This window comes from Arachis ipaensis, chromosome B6, assembly GCF_059453495.1.
Source record: "Arachis ipaensis isolate K30076 ecotype BB chromosome B6, ASM5945349v1, whole genome shotgun sequence".
Classification (NCBI taxonomy): Eukaryota; Viridiplantae; Streptophyta; class Magnoliopsida; order Fabales; family Fabaceae; genus Arachis; species Arachis ipaensis.
In genome coordinates, this window is record NC_142441.1 from 11812407 (window position 1) to 11818406 (window position 6000).

Sequence of the window (6000 nt, forward strand, 5' to 3'; positions counted from 1 at the left end):
CGGTTCATTATTAAATACTTTCCTATGTAATACAGCTGCCCTCCAGAACCCCGAACAGCAAACCCATGAAAAAACTTCAGCAAGGCAATCAGAGCAAGAAGCTCCTCTTAATGTATAAGTTTTACTTAAAATCCTTTTTATTAGTTTTGACATTATATCATAATGATTTTTTATTATTTTGAAACTTTCTTCTGTCATCTTGCAGTTCTCCCTGTTCTCGACATTGGAAAGATGACGTATCTTCGTTCAGCCTTGGCATAAGTCTACTGATCTCTCAACCAACAGTAACACAACTTGAAAATTTGGTAGAGGAGGTGATGGATGCTGGGGTGATAACAGCATTGCAATATGCAGAGGAAACAAGTGCGGAACCGAGTTTGAGCACCCATGAAAGGTACAAGACTCCGGAAAAGAAAACGAAATAACAGAGGAGCTGAGGAGAAATGTTATCATTGGATGACGCAAATAAAGATTGACAAAGAAGGGACAACCAATGAGTTTGAAACTATATTCATGTTAGACCACAGTTCATTTAGAGGGGGGTAGATGCCACTTTTGTCTCTAAAACCCAAACAAGATGTAGAAAATACAGTAAATTCTTCAGCTATTACATTAACATTAATGATTTTTTTTTAAAAGTTATATTCACATATATCTAATAAATTTTGGTCCTATAGGTGGTCTCCGAACTGTGTATGATTCTCAACAACAGAAAATGTCGCAATTTGATGAAGAAATATACTGCGTGCCGACAGATATTGTGGTAAGCCAAATTTTTTATTCCTTAAGTAATTTTAGTTCATTTCTTAGTTTAATTGAGGTTCATTTGAATCCAGAAATGAATTCGATGTGTTTTTGTTGATGATTGAGTATTGTTCACTTCTTGTTCATATCTGAACTACGGTTCATTTGCGTGTTAATTGAGGTCACTTGATGTTGCTAATAAGTATTGACCAAATTTGTTATTCCTTAAGTAATTTGGTTCATTTATTAGTTTATTTTGGTTCATTTTACAAAATTTAATGTTGGGAAAGCATAACCATGAATACATTGATCCAAACACTAAGAAGTCCTACCAGATCATTGAATATAAGAACTACCTGCCTTTTCTTGACAAAAAAATTAGCATCTCATCCATTTGTAAGTTATGATTTCTAAAACTTCTTTAATAATTCTATCGTTTGCTATCATTTAGACTGAAATATTCTATCATTTTCACAAACTTCAACTGTTTGCACCAAATTATCATGGAGGTCATTGGTGGTTGTGGATTGGTGATGTTCAGAAAAAGCCTTTCATGTGCTTGACCCAAAAAAAAAAAAAGATATACCTGAGGAAAGAATAGCATTAAATAAATTTGTTGTAAGTTATTTACAAAATACATATTTTTGTTGTAAGTTATCTCTTATTTCTAGCCATTCTTCTCTAATTAAATCATATCAATTACTTTTTGTGCCTGATTGAGTATTATTTGTGGGCTTGGTTTTGTTCAATTATTACTGAATTGAAGTGCACACTTTGTATCATTTTCAGGGCTTAATAGTATCTCAAATGAGGGTCTATGCTGGAGCAGAACCTTTGGTGGACAATAAAGAGGGTGTTGAAGCACCATATATTATGATCAGTGGTCGACGAACATCGTATATCAATCTTCCTATATATTATTCTTTCTTTGTTATAGTACTGTTATTAATGTGTTTTTCTGTGTCTGTCCTATTAATCATATTTTACTTTTTTATTTCTTTCTTAGTTATGATTGCAAAATATTTATCATGAAATGGCTGAAAATAATTGATCTCAGAAAGATAAAAAATGGGAAATACAAATGTAAAAACTAGAGGTAAGTATCATTAAACATAGTTGATCCTCTATTTCTAAATTAATAAATTTCAGTTCATTTCTTAGTACATTTGGATTCATATTAACTAATTTCTTTCAATTGAATTGTAGGAAGAAGTAGATGCTTTTAGGTAGAAATATATTTCTACCATTCTCTTGGACAAGGTAAATAAATTTAGAGACAAAGTCATCGAGGCATCTGAATGCATAAGAATCCTAAAGCCATTCGCTACCCTTTCAAGTCCTTTTTGTAAATTCTCATATGGGGATATAGAAAGTAAATAGGTTCAATCTGTAAAATTGTAATGAACACTATTTTGCAAGGAATTGTAAAGAGGCAAATACTTCTTTGACTCATTGTAAATGTTAATGTATATATTTGAAAATCTTTTCTTAAATTCCTTTTGATTATTTGTTGGAAATGTCTGGGTTGTATTGAGATCACATTAATTTGAATGAATCTAGGTTCACTGAATAGATTGAATGTATTTATCAAACCTCAAGAGTGGCAAAAAAACACAAATGAACCAAAATTTAGACACAAAATAAACTGAAATATATTCTAAGAAACACCTAAACTATTTGCCATAACACAATTGCAAAAGCTAATTTGAAAAACTAAAATGTGACTATTCAATAAAATATAACACAAATCAGAAATTAACCCTTATCAACATTATATGACTAGAACGCAAATGAACCGAAATTTAGTCATACATAAATTGAAACGTATTCTAATAAACACCTAAAACTGTTTACTACATCACAATTATATTAACTAATTTGAAAAATCAAAATGTGACTATTCAATAAAACATAACATAAATAAGAAATAAACCATTTAACCCTCATTTTTGTCAAAGGCAAAAATATTATATGACTAAAACACAAATGAACCGAAAATTTATTTTAATAACCACCGAAACTTCTATCATCCTCTCCAGGATAATTCATATCCTGTGCATGATAAAGGCTGGAGTTTGACTGAATTATTAATCCACCATCTAATAGGTTCAACTATAAAAGAAATAAATCATATATTAGCATACTTACTTACATGCACAAACACATTTTTCCTAATCAAAAGTAAATCAATGTTGCCTCACTTAGAGCTGGTTTTTTCTTTTTTCTTTAATGCATTTGCGATCCTTTTTTCCAAATTTGATCTCAGTCTATTCTTGGGACGTCCTCTTATTATAATACGTAGGGGACTTTGAAGGTCGTTAACATCATTCAATGTAGCATCTTCGTGAGATAACGAACATTTACCTTTACTTTTTGCTTGATATTCTTACATCTCAGCCATGACATTATCAAAAGCCTGATGCAGAATTCCAATCAATTTTTCAGATTCTGATGTAAATTCACAAATATTGTGTGACCAAAAGACCAAATCAACAAACCTCTTGCTTCTTGGCTCCAATGGAGGCTCGTCTTGGCTGCTTTTGATATGTGTGTGCCTCCTCTTTACGTTCTTACTCCAGCGTTCTAATATATATTTCGGTGCCACTTTATCTACTTGCTCAAAACTTAAGACACTCAGAGAATGACGGCACAGTATACCCCTTGACTCAAACAATAAGCACTGGCACTTTACTTCATGTGATAAATAACAAACTTGTTGAATGTTGAGTTAGAAACCTGCTCTACAACTTCATATGTCGTAAAACCTAGAGCAGACTTCGTTGATCATGTGATGCAATTCACCTTTTCTCTAAATTGTGCTTGAACTTTTCTGAACTTCTCGTGAGTATACACATGTTGAAATTGAGCCTCTGTTGGTGATTTTGTTGCACACGGTATCACAGTATAAAAATTTGCAGCATCAAATTTTCTCTTTCTTTGCTCTCTGCTTCCTAGACAATTATCATATTGCTTCATAAATTGAATCAAAGAGCTATTGGGTGTGATAAACTTGTTAAAAAAAGCATGAATACTCTTGCTCCTTTGTGTGCTTCTCATCTCGGCCCAAAAGTGGTGATCGAGATAAACTGAAATCTATAAATGACGATATTCAAAAAGCTCTGCAAAATGGGGCACAATTAAAAAAATCAGACGAGAAAATGAATCGAAAGTTATTCCTGTCTGAACCTAAAAAATAACATCATTCAATTCGAATGAAATCATAGTTACCTGAAAGCCACTTATTGCCTCTAACACCATATTTCATGAGAAATCATTTCGATTTCTGTCAAATGCATCTTTTGTAAATAAGTTCCAAACAACATGACTCATCTCTTATTTGATTTCTTCATGTCGCTTGTAGCCGTTTAATTTACTTGAGATCTTCTTCATGATATGCCAAATACACCACCAGTAAATTGTTGTTGGCATACAGGTCTCAATAGTCCTTTGCATCGATGCACATTGATTGGTAAGAATCTCTTTTGGCGCCTTTCTTTCTATGCAACGAAGCCAACATTCAAATAACCATTTGAATGACTAAATATCCTCATTTTTCATCAAAGCACATTCGAGAAGTGTCGACTAACCGTGGTGATTCACACCGACAAAAGAACCAAAAACCAAATTGTACCTGCAGTAGAAACCAGAAGGAAAATTTGTTATGAATCGAAACTAGTTATGTGTGTGAACCGAATAGTATATCACAATGAACAGAATACCTGTTTGTGTTGTAAGTCGTATCAAATGAAACAACTCCAAAATATTCATACGTAGTTTTACTTCTTGCATCAGCCAAAAATGCATTTTTTGATAGAGTGATCAACTTCAAGGTTAAGCTCAAAAAAGAAATTTTGATTCTTCTCTTTCATTCTTAATAAGTACTTTCCAAATTTTTTGGCATCATCTTGTTTAGAAACATTCTGTACTTCCCTTGTAATGTAATTCCTTACATCTTTTTCAATAAAACTTAGTTCACGATGACCACTCACTGCTGCTACAAATGACTTATATGTTTTACTCGGTCTGATTCCGGCTTCCTCGTTATTTTCAATGATACGATGCACAAACATGCTTAGCTCTCTGTGTTGTTTAAGCATCTCTGCTCGATCTAGACAGCAAAGATGTGAATGATTCAGAAAAACTTTAGAAATGATCCAAAGACCAACATCCTTCAACATATGTACATAAATCCTGGTTGGACAGTTTATTCCAGCTGTGGGATTTATCTTCAGAGTTGGAGATATTTTGGATTTTTATTTCCTCTCTCTAATATATGTGATTAGTTGATTCTTAATTTCATCTCCCTTTCGAGTGGTGTTCCTTATTTTTGTAGAAAAAAGAGCAAGTTTGGAATAATCTTTGTAGAATTTTCCAACTTCTTCAAGTCTCTTGAAAGTTATCCCAACCTTTGGGACAAATTGTTCATCGACAACACAACTGGATTGCAAAATTAACCGAAATATTATCAGACATAAGACCAGTGTGTAATAACAAATGAAACAAAAAATATGCATTATATGACTTTAGAAATTCCTGCATTTTATCTAAAATAGAAATTCATAAACAACACTGGTTATAACAAAGAAGGATGAAATTATTCATGATCACTTTATTCAATTGTATTCCATTCTATTTAATTTAAAATTATTGAAGAGTGAACCAAAATATTATAATAACAAGATCATTATGTCATAACAAATAAATCCAAAAATGTGCATTATTCAAATTCAAAAACTCTTGCATTAAATCAAAATTGTTGAATAATGAACCAAAAATATTATCATAACAAGACCATTGTATAATAACAAGTGAATTGAAAAAATATGATCATCAAATCTCGTCCACTTGTTTCGATTCCGAGAATAATCCAAATCACTCTTGCTTTGATTTGAACTTGAAGCATTCATTATTTTGATAAGAATAATATGTTCGATTCAGAAGAATAATACTTTGTTCGATTTGTTGGGTTTTTGGGCTCCCTTCCTATGTGGAGAAAAAGCCCAAATGCTAGTATCCAAACCCATGAATTGTTGAAGTGGCTGAGGTGAGTTAGGGTTGAGTGAGAGAGGTCATTCTTGAAAGGAGAACACCAAACACTAGAGAGAAAAGAAGAGAGAAAGTTATTTTCGCACATACACAAAGCTGTCTTTGTAAATTGGTCGTTGCAGATTCGTTAACCGTTGGATCAAGCTCAAATTTGGATAGTGTGTTCTACACATCTGGTTATTTGATTTCACCGTTCGGATCTTTGATTCG